The following is an 18084-nucleotide window of genomic DNA, read 5'->3' as shown; positions in this document are numbered from 1 at the left end:
CCCTGAGCCGAAGGCAGACGCTTAACCGCTATGCCACCCAGGCGCCCCTGGACCACATCTTCTTAATCCAGTCATCTGTTGAAGGGCATCTTGGCTCCTTCCACGATTTAGCTATTGTGGACAATGTTGCTATGAACATTGGGGTGCATATCGCCCTTCATTTCACTACGTCTGTATCTTTGGGGTAAACATCCAGTAGTGCAATGGCTGAGTCATAGGGTAGCTCAACTTTTAACTTTTTAAGGGACCTCCACACTGTTTTCCAGAGTGGCTGTACCAACTTGCATTCTAAATAATTTTTTTTAAGATTTTATTTATTTATTTGACAGAGATAGAGACAGCCAGCGAGAGAGGGAACACAAGCAGGGGGAGTGGGAGAGGAAAAAGCAGGCTCATAGCAGAAGAGCCTGATGTGGGGCTCGATCCCATAACACCGGGATCACGCCCTGAGCCGAAGGCAGACGCTTAACCGCTGTGCCACCCAGGCGCCCCTCTAAATAATTTTTTAAGAAAGGTTATGAAGAAAATAAAACAGGATAATGTGATACAGCATAACTTGGTGGGCGCCTCGGAGGAGTTCTTTCCGAAATGTTGACATTTGAGCTGAACTCTAAATATCAAGAGGAATGCAGCCATATGAAATCTGGGGGGGGGGGAATTCCAGATAGAGAGGACAGGAAGTACAAAGGCTCTGAGGCAGAAATAATTTTGGTGATTTTGAGGAAGAGAGAGAAGTGCGGCTTGAGCTTAGAGAACACATGGGAAAGTACAAGATGGTAGGCAGAAGGTGGAAGCACAGCATGGAGACAAGCGGTCCCTGGGGCACTTTAAATACTGAGGCCTGTTGTAGATCCCACTTATAAGTGAGACCATACTTCCCTGTCCACTTGTTTCACTTTGTATAATGTCAACTTGCATTCCCACCAACAATGTAGGAGGGATCCCCTTTCTCCACATCCTCTCCAGCAATTGTTGTTTCTTGCCTTGTCAATTTCCGCCATTCTAACTGGCGTAAGGTGGTATTTTAGTGTGGTTTTGATTTGAATTTCCCTGATGGGCTAATGATTTTGAACATTTTTTCATGTGTCTGTTAGCCATTTGTATGTCTTCATTGGAAAAGTGTCTGTTCATATCTTCTGTCCATTTTATGATTTGTTTATTTGTTTCTCGTGTATTGAGTTTGAGAAGTTCTTTGTAGATCGTGGATACCAGTCTTTTATCTGTAGTGTCATTTGCAAATATCTTCTCCCATTCCGTGGGCTGCCTCTTAGTTTTTTTGACTGTTTCCTAGGCTGTGCAGAAGCTTTTTATCTTGGTGAAGTTCCACAAGTTCATTTTATCTTTTGTTTCTCTTGCCTTTGGAGATGTGTCATGAAAAAGGTTGCTTTGGCTGATGTCGTAGAGGTTGCTGCCTATGTTCTCCTCTAGGATTTTGATGGATTCCTGTCTCATATCGAGGTCTTTCATCCATTTGGAGTTTATCTTTGTGTATGGCATGAGAGAGTGGTCAAGTTTCATTCTTTTGCATGTAGCTGTCCAATTTTCCCAGCACCATTTATAGAAGAGACTGTCTTTTTTCCACTGGATGTGTTTTCCTGCTTTGTCAAAGATTAGTTGCCCAAAGACCCGAGGGTCCATTTCTGGGTTCTCTATTCTGAACTGAAAAGCTGTGATCACAAACACAGCATGGTACTGGCACAAAAACAGACACAGAGAACAATACTAATTCTTTTTTTTTTTAAAGATTTTATTTATTTATTTAACAGAGATAGAGACAGCCAGCGAGAGACAGAACACAAGCAGGGGGAGTGGGAGAGGAAGAAGCAGGCTCACAGCGGAAGCCTGATGTGGGGCTCGATCCCATAACGCCGGGATCACGCCCTGAGCCCAAGGCAGACGCTTAACCACTGTGCCACCCAGGCGCCCCAGAACAATACTAATTCTTGAAGGAATTCTTCAACTTGGAACACTAATATTCACAGAAGATTAATTGAGAATCACTGAACACAGAGTCTGTAATGAGAACCATACATAGCTTACTGAGCCAACTTGATATAGGACTCAAACTATAACAAATGTACACATTAGCCCTATTTAAAGCTTCAAATCTTACAAATTCTAGGTTTTGAATTCATAAATCTCTCCTTTTTAAAAATATTTTATTTTTTAACTTATGGGCTCCCAGTGTGGAGCCCAAAGCAGGGCTTGAACTCACATCCCTGAGATCAAGACCTGAGCTGAGATCAAGAGTTGGATGCTTAACCGACTGAGCCACCCATTTGCTCCTTAAGATTTTATTTTTAAGTAATCTCTACACACAATGTGGGGCTTGAATTCATAACCCTGAGATCAAGAGTTGCACACTCTACCGACTGAGCCATCCTGCCGCCCTCCATAAATCTCTCCTAATTGCAAACATTTCAGGACTTTGTTTTGTAGCTCTTTTCTGGGTATTATGGTATTATTCATTCTCTCTGAAATTGATGCTGTTTATTGAATAAAGTTTTTAATCTAGTACAGAGGTTCTCAAATTTAGTTGAACGTTAGACTATCCCAGGAGATTTACTATCAAGCTACAAGCTTGGGAAATTCCAAAGAATAGGTTTTTAGATGGAGCCTGGAATGTGTGTTATCCAGGAGATGCTGATAAAGTGATCTCTTCTACTAAGTATGTCAAATATTCTTAGAGACGTACAGTAACGAAAATGTCTAACACAGTGCCTGGTACTTAAGTTTTTTGTTTTTTTTTCTTTAAAGATTTTATTTATTTATTTGACAGAGAGAGACAGGGAGAGAGGGAACACAAGCGGGGGAGTGGGAGTGGGAGAAGCAGTCTTCCTGCTGAGCAGGGAGCCAGATGCGGGGCTAGATCCCAGGACCCTGGGATCATGACCTGAGCGAAGGCAGATGCTTAACCGACTGAGCCACCCAGGCGTCCTATTGGATGGACTTCAATTATGTGCACATCACTACCCTGGGTTCGGTCCATGACAGGAAGCAAATATTAAAATGTAATGTGTGGTAATGTTCCTTAAAGGTCTGCACTTTGCTGCTCAAGAGAAGGCTGAAGGCCCATGAAGAAGCTGGAGAACCAAACCAAACAGTCACGCAGACAATATATTTTGGTTTGTGAGCGATAGACACCATAATCAAACCAGCCCTAACCAGAAAGTTACACCAACTCCTGTAACTGCCCTGTCTGTGGGCCCGAGGTGACTCTCACTTTTCCTTTCTCAAATCACACCCACTTCTCTCCGCTTTCTCCAACCCTTCCGAGCCTCCCTTGGCCCTGCTTTCTTCTTTCTCCAGGTCCCTCACGATGTGTCCAGACTTTGGCATCTTTCTCCAGCTACCTCTCTCATCCTCCGTCTTCTACCTCTTTCTTCTGTATCTTTCTCAAACTATATTTCCCTCTTTCCAACACTTTTTTTGCTTCCTACCCCCCTAAGAGTTACATATGGCAGAGAGTAACAAAGAAGAAAGTGAACGAAAAATTAAAGACTGAAATTTAATGTTTTCCAGATACAGGTAGTGCAATGCAGGTTTGACAACTCTAAAACACCAGAGACTGAGACTCACTCCTTCTTTCTGTTATACCATCCTGAGCCACAGAGATTTTCTCCTTAAACAGGACTCATGGTTCAAGGTGGCTGCTAGAACGCCAGCCATTACAAATGTGTGAGAAGGTGAGGGAGTGGAATAGTAAAAGGATCTATGCCAGAAAAGGATCCTCCTTTGAAAAGCTTTCGAAGAAGGCTTTCTCAGAGATTCTCCTACTGGGTAGAGGTATGTTAAAGGAGAGTTCAGCCAATCTCCTCTTACATCTATTAGGGAGGAAGAAATGAGGGGATTTAAAGGAGGTGGGATCAAGTTCTGTGTCATTGGGCTCCTTGCTCAGCGGGGAGCCTGCTTCTCCCTCTTCCACTCTTCCTGCTTGTGCTCTCTCTTCCTCTCTCTCTCTTTCCCCCTCCCCCCATCAGATAAATAAATTCTTTAAAAAAAAAATCCATCCAATAGTTTACAGAAGTAGGTTTCAGTCATTTTATTTTACATGTAACATTTTATTTTATTTTCTATTTCTAATTTTTTTCAAGTTCTTATTTTTTTATAATTCGTTTCAGAGGTAGAGTTCAGTGATGCCTCCGTTGCATATAACACCCAGTGCTCATTCCATCACGTGCCCTCCTTATGCCCATCATCCAGTTATTCCATCCCCCCACCCTGTCCCCTCCAGCAACCCCCAGTTTGCCTCCTATAGTTGAGAATCTCTTATGGTTTGTCTCCCTGTTTTCATCTTATTTTATTTTTCCTTCCCTTATATATTTTTTATTTTAATAAAAGTATTACATATAGGAAATAGATGTAGTGAATTAACAGTTTCAAAGAAGCATAAACGGTTCTTGTAGTATAAATATATTTTGATCACTCTCTAGGGAATCATGCTGATAAGTTATATTTATGTGAAAGTAAAACATATTTAAAAGTAAAAAAAAAATCTAACTTTTTTATTACTAAGCTATTGTAGACTAATTTCTTTTAAATAATATATTTCTATTATGTTTTGAAACAAAAATGTGTCCAACAGTTTAAATATATGTAATTATTAACAAAAATACAATCCCAATGGTTTTATTCATATTCAAATAGATACTACATTTCTTTCTGCACCAGTTAAGGTAAAAAATCAATGTATCCTTGAAGAAAATTGAGATTTCTACTGACTTTTTTTAAAGGTTGAACTTTTCAAGACGTTGCAGAGGAGAATAAAGTAAATTTGTGTGAACAGCTGCTTTATTCGAAGCAGTGACACAAGGGGGTCCGTTATTTGCCACATGCTTACAATGGTACAACGTGGGTTCTTAGGAACAGACTCCTAACCACTGAGTCTGCAGTGATTTTTCATCACCATCTGGAGCTGGGCAGTGCTGCCTCACTTTGCAGGGCCAACTTTGCCTCAACAAAGAAGAAGAGGGAGAAAGCAGAGGGTCGTTGCAAGGTGGGCTAGCTGCCAAGTGTAACTAGTGGGATTGTCCTTTATCTCCACACATTTTTAATTAACAAACATAAAAGAGCTCACTGAACACAAGGAGCATACCTTTTCAGAAACAAGGATGAATGTTTGTTATAGTCACAAACAATAATCACAGGCGGAAGAAAAGATATTTCGAAAACATCACATATTTAAACAAACATCTTAATGAAAACCTCACAGATCTTTATAGAATTTGTTATTGAGAGTCCATTTAAGGCTGTCAGGAGAAGGTGGAATATTAAGGTTTGATGAGGAAACAGTAGCTATTCATTCAAGTATTTGCTTTTCTAGCCAGATTTTTTTTCCCTCTTCTCTAGCCAGCTTTTTGAGGGGAAAGCTCTGAGTTTGGAATTAGGACTTAGGTTTGAATTTCAGACTTGCCACCTTGTTGTGGTGCTACTTTGGGTTCGTTTATTAACTTTCTCACGTAAAATATTTTACTTAACCAGCTAAGCCTGACGTTTCTTACGTAGAGATGATGAGAATGAGCGTATGTATCTCTCAGGCTGGTGTTAACATATGAGGAGTCTTTCTTTATTCACAAGTATAAGGTCAACAGTAGAATAAAAGGAGTTACTTATACACCCTCCCCTGTCCACTAAGTCAATAATACAGTTTTGTTTGCTTCATCAAGAATTTATATCTGAACAGTTCCTGGTCATTGGCCATTAATAGAATTTTCAGGGGTCTGTCAATAGAGTATTTAATTGATACTTGATCTGTCAATCAAGTACTAAAAACTTATATAACCCTAGCACTTTTTGTTAGATACTCATATTTTATGTTCTAATTAGGAGATTAAGAATAATAGTTATGAATACACTAGCATATATGCTTTCCAGTTTTGAAAGGTATGACTGCTAATTTGTTATCTCTTATTTCCTGCTTTTGTTTTGCATAATTAAAATGCCCCTAACACAAACAAACAAACATAAACCATCATTAGATCCTTCTGTTGGGAGAAAGTGTATATGTGATCAAGGTGGTAAATGCTTCTTGAAATTTCGTGTATATGTCATATGCTCCCACACCCACTTGTCCTTAGGATAGTCAGTCTCAGAGGTAAATGAAAAGACAGCTAAGATCTCAGATCTAATATTGATATTCTAGTCAGACTCAAATATTTGTACCTTGGGTCTGGGTGGAAAGCCCATGTATTTCCTATAATGAAATAATCATTTAGCAATATTTCTGTTTCATAATATGTATCTTAGAAACTACCAAAACATCAGGGAATTGCTATGCAATGTTTCTCTGTGATGCAAAATATTTGGATATAAAAAGCCAACCATAAATCCCATATCTGCATATGTAGATATAAAACAAATATATGTGACACACATATGACACAGAAATTAAATGTCTAAGTAAGAGACTGCTTTTCTGTTTGCTCTCCTATCAATAGTCTGTAGATATATCCTCATGAACTCTTTAGCCATGTGAGTTATGGGGAAAAGCATTGTTTCATTTGGTAAAGGGTAATCTACATGCAAATTATGACTTCAATAAAAGGTGTTGGGAAAATTGGATATTCATGCAAAAAAATGAAACTGGACCCGTACCCTATGTTATATAAAAATTAACTTGAATGAATTAAAGACTTAAATGTAAGACCCAGAAGGGTGCCTGGGTGGCTCAATCTGTTAAGCATCCAACTCTTGATTTTTTCCTCAGGTCGTGATCTATGGAGCCTGGGAACCAGCCCCATGTTGGACTCCACACTCAGTGGGGAGTCTGCTTCCCTTCTCCCTCTGCCCCTCCCTCCACTTATGCAATCTTTCTCTCTCTCTGAAATAAATAAATAAATCTTAAACAACAACAACAAAAAAGTGATACCCAGAACCATAAAACTCCTAGGAGAAAACACAGAAAAATTGTCTTGACCTTGGTCTTGGCAATGAGTTTTTAGATATGACACTAAAAAAACATGTAATGAAAACTGAAATGAACAAGTGGGACTACATCACTAAAAACTTCTGCACAGCAGCATAAACCATCAAGAGAATGAAGATGTAACCCATGGAATGGGAGAAAATATTTGCAAACTATATGTGTGATAAAGGGTTAATAGCCAAAATAAATAAGGAATGTGTATAACTCGCTAGCAAAAAACCAAATAGTTTGATTAAAAAATGGGTCGAGAATCTGACTAGATGTTTTTCCAAGGAAGACATACACATGACCAACAGGTACCTGAAAAGATGTTCAACATCACTAATCATCAAGACCAGGTATGTGGGAGATGCCATTTATGGAAGATTCTGTCTTTTCCCCATTAAGTATCCATGACTCACTTGTAAAATATTGGTTGGTTGTGGTATTGCCTTCTTTTTTTTTTTTTCTTTAAGATTTATTTATTTATTTTGAGAGAAAGAGCTGGGGGAGGGGCAGAAGGAGAGGGAGAGAGAGGATCTCAAGCAGACTCCTGCTGAGCACGGAGCCCGATGGGGAACTCTATCTCAGGACCCCGACATCATGACCTGAGCATAAATCAAGAGTTGGGTGCTCAACTGACTTAGCCACCCAGGTGCCCCTTGCTTTCTTAATTTCAATTTTGAACTGTTCATTTCTAGTATATAGAAATATAATTGGTTTTTGTATGTTATTCTTATATCTTGCAAATATGTTAAAATTATTAATTCTAGTGTTCACTTATAGATTACTGTATGGGATCATGTCCTTTGCAAATAAATAAATGCTTACATCTTTCTTCTTAATCAGATGACTTTAATTTTTATTTCCTGTTCTATTGCACTGGCTAGGACCTCCAGTAAAATGTTGAACAGAAGTAATGAGGATGGATATAATTACCTTCTTTTCCATTTCAGGGCAAATGTATCCCATCTTTCATTCTGCGTGTGATTTTAGCTGTAGGTTTTTGTAGATGCTCTTTATACACTGGAGAAGTTTCTTCTATTCCTGGTTTGTTGAGATTATTTATCATGAGTAGATGTTGAGTTTTGTCAGATGCTTTCTGTGCATTTATTGGGATGACCTTGTGGTGGTGGTTCTTTATTATATTAATATGGTTGCATTAAATTAATTTTTGATGTACATCAGCCTCATATTTCTGGGATAAATAATATTTGTTCATGATGTGTAACTTTTTTTTTACATGTTGAAGCATTTAAAAAATGGTTTGTTCAGGCTGTATGTTCATATGTTTATGAAGAATATTTTTTGTGTCGTTTTTCTCTTGTGATTTTCCCCCCATAGTTTTGGTATTAGGGTAATACTGGCCCTATAGAATGAGTTGGGATGTGTTCCCCTTTCTCAATTGGTTTATTTTTTTCCTCTCTTATTGGTTCTTGTATATCTTCTTGTACAAATGGTTATTCAGCTCCTTTGTCCATTTTCAATGAAGTTTTTGTTGTTTTTTTGAGATATCTTCAATAATTATATTTTATTTCTATTATTATAGTTTTCATGTATATATTTAAAATTTCAAGTGACTTTACTATTTTCTCCCCCCACCCCCACCAGTGGAATATTTTCTCAATCCATAGGGGAATGAGTTACAGATAACTAATTTATGTCTACTCTGCCTATTGCTTACATTAACTATGGTCACCTTTATTATTATTATTTTTTAAGATTTTCTGTATTTATTTGAAAGAGAAAGAGAGTGAGAGCATGTGTAGAGGGAAGGGGCAGAGGAAGAAGCAGACTCCCTGCTGAGCAGGGAGCAGGAATCTTACTCCATCCCAGGACTCTGGGATCATGACCTTGAGCCTAAGTCAGACACAACTGATTGAGCCAACCAGATGTCCCTATGATTACCTTTAAAATGGTGTTTTGATCTCCATTTCTTTAGCTGTCACTATCAGTAATTTAAAGTCTCCTGTTTATTTTAAATGTAAGTTTCTAAACATACTGTTTTGAATCTGTATACATATTTGGACTACTGGTGAATTTTATTTTGGGTGATCTTGCTCTTCTGTGTCATAGCAGAATTCACATATCTTTGATCTTTTTTTTAGGGCAAATTTCCTGTAGTGGAAAATTCTGATCTGTTCCTGGGGAGGGGGCCATGAGGGTGCAGCCAAGCTGTACACACGGCCGTGTGTGTTCTTGGAGTTGAGGCATCTTACTGTTCAGAATTCAGGTTTTTTACTCAGTCACCCTATTGTGATTACTCTCAACTATGTGTGGTTCCCCTGAGCCTGAGGTTTCTTTTCAGAAAACAGAACTTCCTTCTTCTGCTCAGGTGTATGCGGCAGACAAAGTCCCTGGTGCACAGGATAGTGAAAACATCTGCAGTTCTCTTTTATTTTATTTTTTTAATATGGAGTTTAAGCGAAACCTCCAGCTTTTGGGTGAATTTGGCACACATTAATGATGCCTATCATTGGCTGGATATGCGAAGTACCTTGAAAGTTGAAAGGAAACAAAATCAAGCAGATGAGAGGAGGGAGAGAAAGAGGAGGAAGGAGGAAGAAAGGTAAGAAGGTAGGAAAGTAGGTAGATAGGAAAGAAGGAAGGAAGGAGGGAAGGAAGGAAGGAAAGAAGAGAAGAGAGAACGGGAAAAAGAACTAGAACAAAGAAACGAAAATGAAGATGTGCATTATTAGCCCAGAGATTCTGTTGTAGTTGGGTACTGGAGGGTCTTACTGATCACTGGTGTTGAAAAAACACCCAGCATGACAGCACCAGGCAGGGACCACCACCATTCCTGTTTCCCTCCACGGGGTCTTCCACATTCCCTTTCCTATATCCTCTAGTAGCATCATCCAGATTTATCAAGATGCTGTGGCCACATTGCTGTGATTGCTGTTTGATTGTAATGCTCCAAGAATAATCTCTTCCTTGGGTCTCCATCATTGTCCTTTTTCTTGCCATGTCATTAACATGATTGCTGCCTTCTGCTTCCTCATCTTTTATTTATTAAAGGATCTACCGAAATATCTGGATTTTTGCTGTACTTTCCTTCACCATCTGATTTTGGATAGCAACACTGTATTATTTATCCCCCATTTCCATCCCTGTTTTATTTTTTCCCATTGCACGTCTCCTTATTTAAATAGTTTGTATCGTATGTATTTATTTTCTTTGCTTTTCCTAATGGAACAGATATGCTATAAAGCAGGAATTTATATTGGTCTATTCCCAGTTTTTTTTTTCCGTTTCCTCAAAGAGAACTAGGTATAATTTGATGTTTAGTAAAGAGTTCTTGACTACAGCAGCAAGTGAATGAGTGACCACATCAAAATATATCAGAAAAATAGAGAAAACATAATTAATAATAGTATATAATATAATTTTATATAGTAATATAAACTTTAAATTTGTCAGCTTTTAATAGATCAGACTTAACAAATAGGAATTGAGCAATTCTGAATTATATTAGTACTAATTATTCATGTTTTTTAACAGTAGAAATGATACTAAAACCCCAATATAAAAAAAAACAAAAAAATAAGCATACAATTTAAAAACTTACAAATGCTTGGAAATTAAAAGTAAAAACAAAGACAAAACTTTGTTCCTGAACAATTTTGAGCTAATGTGATATAAATAATAATAAAATATCTGATTTTAGACTCTTTAAACCATAAACAGAAACTTGACATTTTGTCAACAATAATAAGATCAGTTTCTTAATCTGATGCAGAGTAGTTAACTCCAAAAATTAACAACCTGATAAAAAATTCACTTGAATATGTATCAAAATCCATTGATTACACAGTGATACATGAGCTTCCACACAACCAGTAAGTCTCAAAATAAAATAGGATCTACTTAAGTAGGCATATTTGGAAAAGTTTTAAAATCTATTTTTCATACATGTTTCTATACAGTATTTATAAAACTTCACTCATGTATCCAAATGCGATTTGTTATTACATTACATATTTACTATTTCAATAAAAAAAATTTTCTCTGAGGCTAGTAATGAAACCATGTTAATGTCTTGGCTTAAGGCTTTTATCATCTTTTCGTGTTATGAATCCCCTCTTGTTGTTGTGAGAAGTGCACACCTGCCATTGGGAGGAGCCACAATTCTCATTTCAAACTGGTGGGTGTTGTACAGAAACGTCCCGTGACTGGTACAGTGTGTAAAGCACTGAACACCTCCTGTCTCATGATCAGGGGAGCCTCGAACCCCGGGAGCTGTGACCACAGGGGTCTTTACCACCGAATGGCGTCCTCTGCCACTCCGGGAATACTGGGGAGCTGAACACAGCAAGGTCGTCATGCCAAACACAGGAAGGCTTTGAAACTTGCATTATTTTTGTTTGTAGAATATGAAGAAATTAAAAAAAAAATAGAGTTGTTAAGCAAGGAAGCCTGTTACTGCATCCAGGGCCTGTGGGAGGTGTGTGTTTCCCCCGTTTATCAAAGGCAGGACTTTGGGCATGCTGTGGTCAGAGCCACAAGAGGAACAGAGCACTGGGCAGCAGTGCTGTTGGTTAAGGAACATTCTTTACTGTCTAGAAATTATCAGGCATGATGGATGAGATATAGACACATAAGGTGTATACAAAGCAGTGAATGAGACGGCTCATGGAGCGTGTTCTGGTATAATGTTATATGTCAAATAGGTCTTAATAAAAGAAAAAGCAACAAAAAATATTTTACCTGGGATACAGAACTAAATAAGTGGAAAAATACCAATTCTTTGTTTGCTGTATAATTTTGTCCCTATTATAAACAAGAGGCAGGATGAAGTGAATGACAAGTATACAAGAAGTAATGTTTCAATTTTTATGTAAAACTATCTGATTTTTACCACAAATCATTAATTCTGTCCAAATGTCTTCCTAAAATTCTCTCTTCTTTTTTTAAGATTTTATTTATTTATTTGACAGAGAAAGAGAGGACAAGTAGGGAGAGCAGCAGAGGCAGAGGGAGAAGCAGACTCCCTGCAGAGCAGGGAGCCCTATGTGGGATTCGATCCCAGGACCCTGAGATCATGACCTGAGTCCAAGGCAGATGCTTAACCAACTGAGCCATCCAGGTGCCCCCTAAAATCCTCTTCTAATGTTAAAAGTCAGGGGATCAGTAAAGTCTCTTTCTTCTTTTTACTCTGTTAAATATTAGCTGGTTTGCAAATGTCACTTCAGCAAGTGAAAATTTTTTTGCAATAATTATGCTTACAACTTAAGATCCTATTAAATAATTTAAAAGATTTGTTAAAAAAACATGACCTGCACCTGCTAAATATTGAGATGAAAACACTACCTATGATAATCTTAGAATTATTACATGAAGAAATTATCGTTAGAAATGGTAATCCACAAACTAGGCTCTAATTCATTTTCCCACATAATTGTGGCATCATGTTTAATATATTTTATGCAACAAACAAATCTTGACCATGACAAAACAAATCACTGAACATAGAGAAAAGCAGAAACTATAAATTTCCTTTTAGCACTTTCATAATTTTTAGTAAAAAAAATTGCTACATTATGCTTTTAAAAGTAATGCTTATTATAGTTAAATACAAAATATAGAAGAAAAAAATTTTAATTATGTGTTTTACCACCACATGAAGACTTTCCCCATTTTGAAGTTGTTCTTTTTTAACTTGATTTGTTTTTGTCATGACGAGTGTATTCTTTTTTATTTATTTTTTTTTTTAGGATTTTATTTACTCCAGAGAGAGAGAGAGAGAGCACACAAGCTGAGGGAGGAGCAGAGGGAGAGGGACAAACAGATTTTGTGCTTAGTGCAGAGCCCAACCTGGGGTTCCATCCCACGACCCACAGATCAGGCAGCGCCCAAACCAAGAGCTGGCCACCCAATGTCGGACTGAGCCACCCAGGTGCCCCATGACAAGCATACTCTTAATCCCCATCACCTGTTTCACCCCCCCATCTCCCTTCTGGTGACCACCAGTTTGTTCTCTATAGTTAAGAGTCTGTTTCTTGGTTTGTCTCGATCTCTCTCTCTCTCTTTTTCCTTTACTCTTTGTTTTGTTTCTTACATTGCATATATGACTGAGATCCTACGGTATTTGTCTTTCTCTCACTGACTCATTTCACTTATCATAATACCCTCCAGTTCTATCTATGTTATTGCAAATGGCAAGATTTCATTCTTTTTGGTGGCTGAGTAATAATCCATTGTCTATGTGCATATATATACACACATATGATAAATCTTCTTTATTCATTAATCTGTTGATGAACACTTCGGCAGTTTCCATATTGTGGCTATTGTAAATAATGCTGCAATAAACATAGGGGATCTTGTATCCCTTCAAATTAGTGTTTTGGTATTTATCTGGGTAAATACCCAGTAGTGCAATTACTGGATCATAGGGTACTTCTATTTTTAATTTTTTGAGGAACTTCTATACTGTTTGCCGCAGTGGCTGCACCGGTGTGCATTCCCACCAACAGCGTGCGAATTCACAATGCCTGGCTAACTAAGATAAAATATACACAGTCCTCCTCGGGAGAGGCTAGTTGAAAAGCAAAGAAGGAGTAACCAGAAAACTGGGTCTCCTTTTAGGTTTCTGGGCTGAGAACAGCCAGATTCTGATTGAGGCTCAATGCTATCTCCCAGGGGACAGATACTTAATTTCAGTTAGACATATAACCTTAATAGTCACCTACTCCCTGCCTGCAAACCAGGAACCCAGATAGTTCTAATCCCACAATGCCCGTAAATGTCCCTTGCCTAGTTATTGAACTTTACATTCCTTTCTAATCTTGATTCTTTGATAACATGCATATTGAAAATGGAGGTAGAGTTTGGTTCGGAGTCTTTTGCCACGAGAGCATCTAGTCCCCAGCCCTTCTCCTTTCTCCTGCATAGGTGTTTGGAGTAATCTTTTCATTCACCATCTCAGGGTTTGCTGGCCAAACCCAACACAACAGTGCACAAGGTTTCTTTTTTTCTCCACACCCTCACCAACACCTGTTGTTTCTTATGTTTTTGATTTTAGCTGTTCTGACAGATGTGAGGTGGTATCTCATTGTAGGTTTGATTTGTATTTCCCTGATTATGAGTGATGTTGAGCATCTTTTCATGCGTCTGTTGACCATCTGGATGTCTTCTTTGGAAAAATGTCTGTTCATGTCTTCTGCCCATTTTTAAATTTGATTACTTGGGAATTTTTGGTGTTCACTAGTCTAAGTTTTTTATACATTTTGGACACTGACCCTTTTTTGGATATGTCATTTGCAAATATCTTCTCACATTTAGTAGGTTGTCTTTTTCTTTTCTTGATTGTTTCCTTCACTGTGCAGAAACATTTATTTTGATGTAGTCCCAATAGTTCATTTTTGCTTTTGTTTCCCTTGTCTAGACATATCTAGAAAGGTGTTGATACAGCTGATGTCAGAGAAATTATTGCCTGTGCTCTCTTCTAGGATTTTTATGGTTTCAGGTTTCACATGTAGGTCTTTAATCAATTTTGAGTTTATTTTTGTGTATGGTGCAAGAAAGTGGTCCAGTTTCATTCTTTTGCATGTTTCTGTCTAGTTTTCTCAGCACCATTGGTTGAAGAAACTGTCTTTTTTCCATTAGATATTCCTGCCCTCTTTGTTAAAGATTAATTGACCATATATCCTGGATTTATTTCTGGGCTCTCTGTTCTGTTCCATTGATCTATGTGTCTGTTTTGGTGCCAGTACCACACTGTTTTGATTACTACAGCTTTGTGGTATATTCTGAAATTTGGGATTGGGATACCGCCAGTTTTGTTCTTTATTTTCAAGATTGTTTTGGCTATTCAGAGTCTTACGTGATTCCATACAAATTTTAGGATTCTTCATGCTAGTTCTGTGAAAATTGCTGTTGGCATTTTGATAGGGATTGCCTTAAATCTGTAGATTGCTTTGGGTGCTGTGGACATTTAAACAGTATTAATTCTTTGAAACCATGAACCATAGAATTACTTTCCATTTGGTTGTGTCATTAGTGTTTTTTAATTTCTTTCATTAGTGTTTTATAGTTTTCAGAGTACAGGTCTTTCACCTCCTTGATTAAGTTTATTCCATGATATTTTATTCTTTTTTGTACAGTTATTGATGGGGTTGTTTTCTAAATTTCTCTTCTGCTTCATTATTATTGTATAGAAATGCAACAGATTTCTGCATATTGATTTTGTATCCTGTAGCCTTACTGAACTCATTTATCAGTTCTAGCAGTTTTTTGGTGGAGTCTTTAGGGTTTCTATATATAGTATCACATCCTCTGCAAATAGTGATAGTTTTACTTCTTTCTTACCATTTGGATGCCTTTTATTTCTTTTTCTTGTCTGATTGCTGTGGCTGGGACATCCAGTACTAAGTTGAATAAAAGTGGTGAGAGTGGACCTCCTTATCTGGTTCCTGATCTTAGAGGAAAAGCTCTCAGGTTTTCACCATTTACTATGATGTTATCTGTTGGTTTTTTATATATGGCCTTTATTATATTGAGATATGTTCCCTCTAAACCCACTTTGGTGAAGGTTTTCATCATAAATGGACATGGTACTTTGTCAAATGCTTTTTTTCTGCATCTGTTCAAATGGTCGTACAGTTTTTATCTTTTCTCTTGTTGATATGATGTCTCACGTTGTTTGATTTGTGTATATTGAACCACCCTTGCATCCCAGAAAAAAATCCCACTTGATTGTGGTGAATGACTTTTTAAAATATATTGTTGGATTTGGTTTGCTAGTATTTTCTTAAGAATTTTTGCATCTATGTTCATTTGAGATATTGGTCTGTAGTTTTCCTTTTCTTTTTTTTTTTGTAGTGTCTTTATCTGGTTTTGGAATCAGTGTGATGCTGGCCTCGTGGAACGAATTTGTGAGCTCTTCTTCTTTTCTTTCTATTTTTTGGAATAATTTTGGAAAAATAGGTATTAATTTCCACCCCCCCCCCACTTAAATGTTTGGTAGAAAATGCATGTGAAGCCATCTGGTCCTGGATTTTTGTTGTTGGGAGTTTTTTGATTATTGATTCAATTTTATTGCTGGTAATTGTTCTGTTCAACTTTGCTATTTCTTCCTGATTCAGTTTTGGTATATATGTTTCTAGGAATTTATCCATTTCTTCTAGCTTGTTCAATTGCTGGCATATAATTTTTCATTATATTCTGTTATAGTCCTTTGTATTTCTGTGGTGTCAGTTATTTCTACTCTTTCATTTCTGATTTTGTTGATTTCTTTCTCTTTTAATGAGTCTGGTTAATGGTTTATCAATTTTGTTTTTCTTTTCAAAGAACACTCTCCTGGTTTCATTAATCTGTTCTACTGTTTTTTGGTTTTTTGTTTGGTTTTTAGTTTCTATATCATTTATTTCTTTTCTAATCTTTATTCTATCTTTCCTTCTCCTGGTTTGGGTTTTTTTTTTTGTTGTTGTTATTTTTCTAGCTCCTTTAGGTGTAAGGTTAGGTTGTTTATTTGAGACTTTTCCTGCTTCTTAAGGTAGGCCTTTATTGCCATATACTCACTTTTTAAAGATTTTGTACCATTGTGTTTCATTTTCATTTGTGTCTGTGTATTTTTTAATTTCCTCTTTGATTTTTATGGGCCCATTCATTGTTTAGTAGCATGTCATTTAACTTTCATGTATTTGTGTTCTTTGCAGATTTTTTTCTTGTGGTTGATTTCTACTTTCATAGTGTTGTGATTGCAAAGGATGTATGGTATGACTTCAATCTTCTTTAATTTGTTGAGACTTGTTTTGTAGCCTAACATGTGATCTGTTCTGGAGAATGTTCCATGTGCACCCGAAAAGAATGTGTATCCCAGTTTTAGGATGGAATGTTCTGAATATATCTATTAAATTCATCTGATCAATGTCACTCAAAGCCACTGTTTACTGGTTGATTTTCTGTTTAGACGATCTATCTGTTGATGTAAGTGGGGTGTTAAATTCCCCTCCTATTATTGTATTACTATTCATTAGTACCTTTATGTTTGTTATTAATCGTTTTAGGTATCTAGGCACTCCCTTGTTGGTTGCATAACGACTTATTATTATATCTTCTTGCTGGATTGTCCCCTTTATGATTATCTAGTATCCTTCTTTGTCTCCTTACAGTCTTTGTTTTAAAGTCTATTTTGTCTGATGTAAATATTGCTACCCTTGCTCTTTTTTCACTTGTTTGCATGGTAAATATTTTACATCCCTTCATTTTCAATCTGCATGTGGTTTTTTTTTTTATAGACACTGTATTGTTGGGTCTTCCGTTTTTATCCATTCTGTCACCCTATACATTTTGGTTGGAGTGTTTAGTCCATTTAAATTCAATATCATTATTAATGGGTATGTATTTATTGCCATATTGTTTCTTGTTTTATGGTTGTTTTTGTAGTTTTTCTCTGTTCTTTCTTCTCTTACTTTCTTTTCTTGTGGTTTACTGGCTTTATTTAGTGCTATACTGGATTTCTTTTCTTTACTTTTTGTGTATCATTGGTTTTTGATTTATGTATAGCAATTTGTGCATTTAACAGTCTGTATTAAGTTGATGGTTTCTTAAGTTTGAACCCATTCTAAAACCACTGAATTTTTATTCCTCTCCCTGCCACATTTTAGGTATATGGTGTCACACTTTACATCCTTTAATTTTGTGAATCCCTTGACTGATTTTTATAGATATACTTAGTTTTACTGCTTTAGTGCCTCCTACTTTTCTTATTCATTTTTAAGGTCTTTCTTTTTCACTCAGAATCCCCTTAACCTTTCTTGTATGGCTGTATAGTGGTCTAGTGGTCATGACTTCCTTTAATTTCTGTTTGTCTGGGAAACTCTTTATCTCTCCTTCTATTCTAAATGATAGCCTTGCTGGATAGAATATATTTGGCTGCAGATTTTTTCTTTCAGTCTTTTGGATATATTGTACCATTCCCTTCTGGCCTGCAATGTTGCTGCTGAAAAAATCAGCTGATAACCTTGTGTGGTTTTTCTCCTGTATGCAATTGTTTTCTTCTCTCTTGGTTTTAAAATTCTCTCTTTGTCACTACTTTTGCCATTTTAATTACTACATGTCTTGGTGTGGACCAATTTGGGTCAATTTTGTTGGGGGCACTCTTTGCCTCCTAAATCTGGCCTTCTGTTTCTTTATACAGATTCCAGAAGTTTTCAGCTATTATTCTTCAAAATACA

This window comes from Ailuropoda melanoleuca, chromosome 6, assembly GCF_002007445.2.
Source record: "Ailuropoda melanoleuca isolate Jingjing chromosome 6, ASM200744v2, whole genome shotgun sequence".
NCBI classification, from domain to species: domain Eukaryota; kingdom Metazoa; phylum Chordata; class Mammalia; order Carnivora; family Ursidae; genus Ailuropoda; species Ailuropoda melanoleuca.
The sequence above is the reverse complement of the archived record's forward strand: the minus strand, read 5'-3'. Positions refer to the sequence as shown.